The following is a 10,826-nucleotide window of genomic DNA, read 5'->3' as shown; positions in this document are numbered from 1 at the left end:
AAAATGTTTGCACCACAAATGTAGCACAAGCAAATGGGATTAGTTTGAGGAGATTTTGACATAATTGGGTATCTAGTTATGATTAATTACACTTTAATAACAAACTACACATTGTTAATAACAAACTAAAATAGATCAAAAATGTTTGCAGCACAAATGAAGTACAAGTAAATGGGAGACGGTGGAGATTTTTACATATTTTTGTGTCTAGTTGTGAGTAGTAACACGTGAATTACACGTTAACATAAAACTATAAAACATTAATAACTTAAAAACTATAATAGTTCATTCAGAGATGTTTGCAACACAAATGTAGCACAAGCGAATGGGACAAGTTTGGGGAGATTTTGACATCATTGGGTGTCTAGTTATGATTAATAACACGTTAATTACATGTTAATAACATAAAACTAAAAAATGTTAATAACTTAAAAGCTATAATAGTTCGAACATAGATGTTTGCAGCGCAAATGTAGCACAAGCGAATGGGACAAGTTTGGGGAGATTTTGACATCACTGGGTGTCTAGTTATGATTAATAACATGTTAATAACATAAAACTATAAAACAATAACTTAAAAACTGTTATAGTTCGACCAAAGATGTTTGCAACACAAATGTAGCACAAGCGAATGGAACAAGTTTGGGGAGATTTTTACATAATTGGGTGTCTAGCTATGATTAATAATACGGTTAATAACATAAAACGTTAATAACTTAAAAACTATATTAGTTCGACCAAGGATGTTTGCAGCACAAAGGTAGCACAAGTAAATGGGACAAGTTTGGGTAGATTTTGACATCATTGGGTGTCTAGTTATGATTAATAACACGTTATTACACCTTATTAACAAACTATACGACATTAATAACAAAATATAATAGATAAAAAATGTTTGCAGCACAAATGAAAAACAAGCGAATGGGAGATTTTGACATAAGTAGGTGTCTCGTTATGATTAATAACTATGTCAAACTACAAAACGTTAGTAACTTAAATAGATATTAAAACGTGTTTGCAGCACAAGCGAATGGGACAAGGTTGAGGATATTTTGACATAATTGGGCGTCTAGTTGTGTTAATAAAATGTTACTTACACGTTAATAACAAAAAACTATACAACATTAATAACGTACAGTAATTGGACCAAATTGTTTGCAGCGCAAATGCAGCACAAGCGAATGGGACAAGTTTGGGGAGATTTTGACATAATTGGGTGTCTAGTTATGAATAATAACACGTTAACAACACAAAACAATGAAACGTTAATAACTTAAAAAGTATAATAGTTCGACCAAAGATGTTTGCAACACAAACCAGCACAAGCGAATGGAACTATCTGTGGAGATTTTGGCAAGATGGGAGGGGGGAGGGGATCTAGTTAGGATTACTAACATGTTAACATAAAAACCATAAAACGTTAACTTAAAATCTACAATAGTTTGGTTATGATTGATAACACATTAATTACATAAAAAGTAAAATAGACCAAACATTGTGGCACAACAGAACAGGACAAGTTTGAGGAGATTTGGACAAGGTGTGGGGGGCGGGGCAACGTCACAGGTAATTCAATGAGTCATATTATGTTGAAACTACATTTAAAACACATGTGATACTCTTGTACGCCACAAGAGGGAAGTGTTGCTCAGTGACATCTTCTCTTTAAACACACACACACACACACTGATCGTCTGAGCTTTGCAATTACTTTGAAAAAAAAAAGTTAGCTCAAGTTGCTAATGAAGCAGTTTTGTCGGAACCGTCAGGCTGAGCCTCAAATGTAGAAAAGGTCCAGCACAAAGTTTCTTTGAGAATCACATGCGGAAAAAACTAACGGTACCGTTTTTATATTTTTCATTATATCACATATATTCTTTTTTTACAGAAAAAAACTGAGGCATGTCATTTTTTGTGGGATTAGCGACAACTTTTTCACGTTACATTACACCTGTTTGCTGTTTTATTCCACTTTTTCCAGTTTTTTTTTTCTGTTTTAGTAATGGAATTTTGAGAAGGTAACCCGGGTTGTTAAAAAAAATTAGATGCCCGCCGAACATGGACCCCAGCTAAGACCACACTTTGGACACAGCTGTGGCTTCATGTATTAAGAGTTGCCTCCTAAAAATGGATGCATGTTCAAATACAGAAAGCACTGAACGCAAGACAAAGTGTATAAAAGTCTAAGCGCATTTCCTTGTCACATCATGAGCAACCTGGAAATGATCGCACATGTCTTGCCACGCCCCCTTATGAATATGCAACTCACATTGCAATTAGCCACGTGCCTGAGATCTGTCAAGTCACAAATCAGTAGGAGGTGCTTGTTTCTGGTATTTCCAGCGAACCTCAAGAGCTGTGAGATCCGAGAACTGAACGCAGGCTAGAATTAAAGATATGGTCGGACATCCGGAAGAAGGTGAAGAAGAAGATGGACGTGGCCGAAACAGATGGAGGAGGACCCGAACTAAATTAGCGCCGCACGCCGTTTGAAAAGACGATCGCTGCAATGATACGTAAAACTTGAAGAGGTGGATCACTCTGATTACCGCCAGATTGGAGTTTCACGTAAAAAAAATCATGTAATATTTGGTATTTTAACATAGTAGAGACTTGATTACTCAATGTATTATTATAACACAGGAGAGCTGCTTGCAGGAATAAAACTTGAAGAGGTAGCTCACTGATTACCGCCAATATAAATATCATTACAACAAAATGTGTTCATGCAGCAGCCTTCTCACAGCCAGATTGGAGTTTCACGTAAAAAAAATCATGTAATATTTGGTATTTTAACGAAGTATTATTACAACTCAGGAGAGCTGCTTGCGGTAGTCGGAATATTCCTCCGCTGCAGTGTTGGCAACAACTTTATTTAGTAACGATTCGTCTAAGTAATTACTGTTCCCAGCGTTGCATGGCCGTTACCGAGAATGCGAAGTGGTTCCGGTTTCGGTGACTTGTCCGGGGTAAACGTTGTAAAACCTGCTCAGTGGTTAGAGTGTTCGCCCTGAGATCGGTAGGTCGTGAGTTCAAACCCCGGCCGAGTCATACCAAAAAGACTATAAAAATGGGACCCATCACCTCCCTGCTTGGCACTCAGTGTCAAGGGTTGGAATTGGGGGTTAAATCACCAAAATGATTCCCAGGCGCGGCCACCGCTGCTGCTCACTGCTCCCCTCACCTCCCAGGGGGTGGAACAAGGGGATGGGTCAAATGCAGAGGGTAATTTCACCACACCTAGTATATGTGTGTGTGTGTGTGTGTGTGTGTGTGTGTGTGTGTGTGTGTGTGTGTGTGTGTGTGTGTGTGTGTGTGTGTGTGCGTGTGTGCGTGACTATCAGTGGTACTTTAACTTTAACTTTAAATGCGCCGATGACGATTGGCTGGTTGGGCGGGTCATCGCCTGCTCAAAGTGTTTCACTGCAAGACTGCCGCGCGATAATTGCGGCGAATTTCAAAGATAGGGTTCTCATACTGCAAGTACCGGCGATATTTTTCGCTGACTGAAATGATAGGCAAGATAACATCCACGCCATGTACGGGGGAAAACGTTGTTTTTTTTGGTACCGTATTGGGTTTTGTACTTTCAATATTTAATGTTATACATTTTTCTTTCCATGCAAATCATACGGCACAAAAAATAGCTTTGCTGAGTAACTCATTACTCGTGCAATGAGGTAGCTGAGTTACTAACTCAATTACTTTTTGGGAGAAGTAATTTGTAACTCTGAAGCATTGGATGCATTGGCAAAAAAGTGCATTTTGTGTCCTCGTCTTGAAATTGTCCAAATTGAATGAACCACCTGTGTGTGTCGCCCAAGTATCCACAGCCTGGTACGTACCTCGGTTTAGAGGTCACGGTTCGGTTCATTTTCGGTACAGTAAGAAAACAACAAAATATAAATTTTTTGGTTATTTATTTACCAAATTTGTAAACAATGGCTTTATCCTTTTAACGTTGGGTACACTATAATAATTGTGCCCAAAAATAGAAATAGCTCTGTGTGTGTTCCAATTCAATTATTTAGTGTCTCTGGATCTTGTTTAAATCTCAGCTCAGATAATACAGTTCTTGGAGAAATGTTTTGGAGAGTAAAGCAGTACAGTCCATGTGCTGCGGTTAAGGGTGAAAATGTGTAAAGGGTTGGCTCGAGAGCCTCCTACCAGCCCAGACAGAACAGGTGGTGGGGTTCCTGGCTGGAATCTCCCAAGAACGATCCTTGGACTAGATGCTTTTTTTCCTTAGCTCACCATCAAAAAAAGAAGCCTGGCCTGTGTAAGAACCAGGACCATCCTTATAAATCAATGTGTACACAAATCAAATATCTTCATTAAATAACACTAATTGCATTATAAAGTATTCAGAACAGGTTCTAGTTTTTTCCTCAATGTCAGAATCACAATATGCAATAAAGTGCTAAAATAACCATTAGCAGCATAAATATGACCTATACAATACTGTCAAACCCATTCAATACACAATAGTTATCATTGGTTCAAGTCATAGACCTTGTATATGGACCATTGAGAAATATGCCACAAAGACTGTTGTAATGAAACACTGGAAGAAAGACATATATTTTCATAAATATGGACTCACCAACTCCGCTTCTACAGTCACACACAGCTTAATGACAAAAAATATGGCACTGGTAGTCGGCTCTATAAAGTTAACAAATGGGCATTTAGTTTAGAATCCCGTCAGCACAATATTTCGGGTGAAAACGAGAATAAAAACCTACCTCGAGCAGAAATACAATCTGTCTCCCATCACATCCTGTCTACTGGCCACTTCCTGCTACCGGCTTATAAGCACAGCTGATTGGACCGCGGCGGTCACGTGACAAAGAGTAATAGATAGCAAGAGCCTAATAGTCTACGCAAAAGTATGTATTTGACACCTGCGTTACACCAGCATGCCGTGTGTTGTGCCTCGGTGTGAATAGTTTACACAACGTGCGGTACGCTACTTAATATGTTCGTGTGGAAACTCGTTCGGTACACCTCCGAACCGAACCGAACCCCCTGTACCGAAAGGTTCAATACAAATACACGTACCGTTACACCCTTAATATATGTATATATATTTAAAAAAAATCTCCATCTCACCCCGGTGGAGTGGTATCTATGTCATCCTCAAGCTTGGGTCCTTTACCAGAGGCCTGGGAGTTTGAGGGTTCTGCACAGTATCTTGGCTGTTCCTAGGACTGCGCTCTTCTGGACTGAGGCTTCAGATGTTGTTCCTGGGATCTGTTGGAGCCACTCTCCCAGTTTGGGGATTACTGCTATGAGCGCCCCCCACTACCACAGGGACGACACGAGCCTTGACCTTCCACATCCGTTCCGGCTGCTCTTTCAACCCTTGGTACTTCTCAAATTTCTCGTGTTCCTTCTTCCTGATGTTGGCGTCAGCTGGGATTGCCACATCTATAACTACCACCCTTTTTTGCTCTTTGTCCACCACCACTATGTCTGGTTGGTTCGCCAGAAGCTGAAGTCCCACAGAACCTTGGCCCGGTTGTTCTCAGCTACCTTTTGTGGTATGGCCCATTGGGATTTGGGTACTTCTATTCCATTACTGGTTGCAGATGTTCCTGTATTCTATCCCAGCCACTTGGTTGTGCCTCTCCATATATATATATATATATATATATGTATATATATATATATATATATATATATATATCTTAATGCATGACGCCGTTGGACTAGCAGGGAGGGGAGCTAACATGCTAAGGCGCTGTTTGAGGATCAATCAGAGAATTTTGTACGGGAGACCAGCTTGACCCATTTAAAGGTTGCTAAAGTAGAAACGCTAAAGTAGCATTACAATACCATCAAAGATTTTTAATATGACATTATAAAGTAGCAGTACAAAAACATTTAAGTAGCATTAAAGTAACATAACAATAACGTTAAACGGTTTTAATATAACAAAGTAGCATTACAATAGCATTAAAGTAACATTAATCGTTTTTAATATGACATTAAAGTGACATTACAATAACATTAAATATTTTTAATATTACAAAGTAGCATTATAATAACATTTAAATAGCATTACAATAACATTTAAATAGCATTACAATAACATTAAAGTAGCATTAAAATAACAAAAAACATTTTTAATATGACATTAAAGTAGCAGTACAATAACATTTAAATAGCATAAAGTAGCATTAGAATAACATTAAACATTTTAATATAACATTAAAGTAGCATTACAATAACATCAAACATTTTTAATATGACATTAAAGTAGCATTACAATAACATTTCTAATATAACGAAGTAGTAAACAGTAACATTTAAATAGCATAAAGTAGCATTACAATAACATTAAACATTTTTAATATCACAAAGTAGGAGTACAATAACATTTAAATAGCATTAAAGTATCATTACAATAACATATAAATAGCATTAAAATAGCATTACAATAACATTTAAATAGCATTAAAATAGCATTACAATAATATTTAAATAGCATTAGAATGACATTACAATAACATTAAACATTTTAATATAATAAAGTAGGAGTACAATAACATTTAAATAGCATTAAACTAGCATTACAATAACATTAAACATTTTTAATATGACATTACAAAGTAGCATTACAATAACATTTAAATAGCATTATAATAACATTTAAATAGCATTAAAGTATAATTACAATAACATTAAACATTTTTAATATGACATTACAAAGTAGCATTACAATAACATTTACATAGCATTATAATAACATTTAAATAGCATTAAAGTATCATTACAATAACATTAAAGTAGTATTACAATAACATTTAAATATCATTACAATAACATTTAAATAGCATCAAAGTAGCATTACAATAACATTAAAAAATGTTAATATAACATTAAAGTTGCATTACAATAACATATTTAATATAAGAAAGTAGTATTGCAGTAACATTTAAATAGCATTAATGTAGCATTACAATACCATTAAAATAATTCAAATTTAAAGTCATATTTAAATAGTCATATACCTGTAGTATCGTTTAAGTAGCATAAATTACCATCTAAATAGCTTTAAAGTAACATTTAAATAGCATTGAAATAGCTTCAACGTTACATTTAAAAATAATAGTAAAATAACAATAAAAATAGCTGCTAAAGCAACTCTTATGGTGTCAACCACACAAACACACACACACACACATGTACTCAGAGCCGGCCCAAGGCATAAGCGTACTAAGCGCTTGCTTAGGGCCCCGCGGCCACTAGGGGGCCCCCAAAAGCAATTAACAAAAAAAATCTTATTTTTTATTTTTTGCATGTACGAGTCTGACTGATGATTTCTAAATGACCAAAGATATATTATTGTACAAAAACACAATTTTAGGTCAACAGATTGCTGCTGCTGATCTAGGCCTAGTGATTCTTCCTGCCTCTCTTTAAATATAAAGCTGCCTCTGCTGCACCTGTGACGTTTGCCGCCTGCTATGGCGTCAGTGCGTCACATTAGTGCCAAAAATCCGAGCGCATAAAAACTGTTATCGCGCGCTGATTCTCCACTTCATGCGCGCGCGCTAGAGATGCGCGGATAGGCAAATATTTCATCCGCAACCGCATCAGAAAGTCGTCAACCATCCGCCATCCACCCGATGTAACGTTTGATCAGAACTGCATCCGCCCGCCATCCGCCCGGTATATCTAATATAGACGATGCAAGGCATTAGTGAGGCACCTGCCAACTACTCCGGTTTTCCCGTAATTCGTACGGTTTTCATCAACCTATTCCGGGTTACGGGTGCAGTGATAAAAAATACGGTTTTTCATTAATTAAAAAAAAAAAAGGGTGAAAACTACGCGAATTGCACCTTGTGCAGACAAGATTTTTCGATCGGACATGGAGGAATTAGCGATGTAAAAGACCACTTTGGGACAAAAAAACACAAGTCTAATGCCGTTGCTAGCGATACAAGTGGAAAACTTTCAACGTTTTTCGTCGCCCAAACAGATTCTTTGGATGTGATAAATGCCGAAGTTTTATTTACGGAGGCAATAATTGAGCATGGACTTCCAATCGCACTGGCTGATCACATGGGACAGTTACATGTTTGTAATGCAACCTTTAAAAATCATTACGCGGCGATCGCGGTCCCAAAAATAAACTTTTCTTGCATGATCATGTCCAGAAAAATTCGCTTTATATTACTATAGAGTCCTTTTAACGAATGAGTTTGATGGTTTATCACAAACCTTAAATGAAAGAAGTCCTTTGTTCTCTTGCACCATGCGCTTTGGCCTTGCTTCCTGTTTGGTGCGCAATCCTGTCGGCTGTATTTCACAGCACGACATACTGTTAAAAGTGTTTATACTATTTATGCTTTCAAGTCCAAGTTGAAGAAATCTTGTTAAATGTTGACAGCATAACTACCAAAATACAGAAGTATGTCCTTAATATTTTTGCAGTGCTATTTCTGTTGAAAAGTTAAAATGATTACATTAGAGATGTGATGTGCCACTTTTCAAAGTGTCTGATGGCTTAAATTAATTTTCATTAATTTTTCATATTTTGAATTCTTTTGAAAGGCTTACAAAAAAACTACATTTGAATTGTAATTCCATGCTATTGACAGGACTATTAATTTTAATGAAGTTAGCTTACCATGTTTACAGTATGATAATTGTGATAGAAATGTGAATTTTAGGCACAGAATATTTTTTACAATTGAACAAGGCAGTAGATTATACAAGCTTGGACAGAAAGTTAATAATGACACCAATTTTTTTTTTTATGGAATTGTTTAGTACTGTTTTACCATTTGTTTACTGTAAAAAGTGTTTATACTGTTTATACTTTCAATTAACAAATTGAAGTCTTGTGAAAGGTTGACAGGATAACTGGCATTAACTGTCAAAATAATTTCAAACTATTGAAGTTAGCTTATAGAATAAACATGTCAATCAACCCATATGATTTTTGCTGTAATATTTTTGTTTTGAAAAGTCACTGTGACTGATAGAAAAGTGATGGTTTTAGCAACATTTTAACCTGTCTGAATGCTAATAATCATTTTGCGTCGGGGGGCGAAGCCCTGAACCCTCCACCAGGACTTTGTCCTGGACCTACCGGGGCCTGCGGCCCTTGGACCCTGGCTACTAGGTTTTTCTGATTTCAAAAGTTGGCAGGTATGGTGAGGTTATAAAGCTTTTGCCTGTTAAAGAAAGGAGACTGATCCAATGCAGCACAGTCTTTCGCGTGCCACGCTGTCACGACCCAGACGCACACCAGTGCGCAATCATATGGGAGCCGCGCTGAGCGCACCTCCAAGCGCGTCTCGCTGCCGGCGACGGCCAGGTATGGGCCCACGCTCCAGCGCCATCCATTTTCAGGGCTAGTTGATTCGGCAGGTGGGTTGTTACACACTCCTTAGCGGGTTCCGACTTCCATGGCCACCGTCCTGCTCTCTATATAAACCAGGGTGAGCCCCACCCCTTTCGTGAGCGCACTGCGCGCGGAGTGACCCCTGTTACGCGCCCCCGGCAACAGGGGTGGCGGGCAGGTAAGCTGCGCGGGCGGAGCGCGCGGAGTGACCCATGTTACGAGCCCCCGGCCACGGGGGTGGCGGGCAGGTAAGCTGCTTACCTGCTGCGCGTGACGCCGGCCGCGGCGAAGGCGGACGAGGCGGGGTGTCGGTGCGGTGGGCGCGGTAGTGACCCTGGACGTGCGTCGGGCCCTTCTCGCGGATCGCCTCAGCTACGGCTCCCGGTGGGGCCCTCTCGGGGGAACGGGCCTCGGTCCCGGACCCCGGCGAGGCGTCCCTTCTCCGCTCCGTAAAAGTGTCCATCTCTTTTCTTTTTTTTTCTTCTGTTGTGGCATATGCAGCAGGTGCCTGCTCGTTTTTCGTATGTGGGTAACAACATTTAACTATGTATATATATTTCCGAATTGGTTTAACTGCCACCCGCAAAAAACAAAACAAAACAAAAAACAAAACAAAAAAAATATCTAATTGATCTGCCCGACCCGACCCGCACGCGGATAAAATCTTATTTTTTAAAATTTCATCCGCCCGATCCGCGGATAATCCGCGGACTCCGCGGTTGTGCCCGCAAACCGCGCATCTCTAGCGCGCGCGACACCCTTTTGCGCGCGCGTGGTGCCTTTTTGCGCGCGCGCCGTCTCGGTCTGTGCGCTGGCATGTTTCGTTTTGGCACTTTGGGGGCGGGTATGCTTAGACGGCCCCTTCTTTCTGATTGGTCAGGCGAAAAATGCTCAGAGCCAGTCAGAAGTATAGCAGGGCGGGTCATCGTCAATATGTATCAAGATTGTTATAGGCGCAAAGTTTTCACTTCTTCTTGAACATTTGTTTTCTAATTTATGGAATTTCTTTTGATTCAGCAATTAAAATTAATGAAATAATCTTTGAATTTTGTTTTTAAAATGTTAAAAATAGCCTTTTAATAATGTATTCTGAAACAGTTTAAAATAATCAGAGAACTGACTAACACTGACCCTACACAACTACGTTGCACAATTAAGTCTTTTTTTTTTATAACGAAAGAGGTAATTTCAACAGGTACAGCATCCTATGTCATATCCAGGGGCGCCGAAAAGGGGGGGTAAAGGAGACGGATTCTAGGGGCCCATGATGGAGGGGGGCCCAGAGAGGCCCCTAATGATGATGAAATTATAATACAGAAAAAATAATGACACTGTGTTGGGGGCCCTGTAAAGATTATTTTCATGGGGCCCAAAATCCCTAGCGGCGCCCCTGGTCATATCTACATGTAATAAGATTTGTAACAAGGCAAACCGTTTGAAAATTGGTCGAAAATCGAGCAAGTTA

The sequence above is a fragment of the Nerophis lumbriciformis genome, linkage group LG21 (assembly GCF_033978685.3).
Source record: "Nerophis lumbriciformis linkage group LG21, RoL_Nlum_v2.1, whole genome shotgun sequence".
Classification (NCBI taxonomy): Eukaryota; Metazoa; Chordata; class Actinopteri; order Syngnathiformes; family Syngnathidae; genus Nerophis; species Nerophis lumbriciformis.
The sequence above is the reverse complement of the archived record's forward strand: the minus strand, read 5'-3'. Positions refer to the sequence as shown.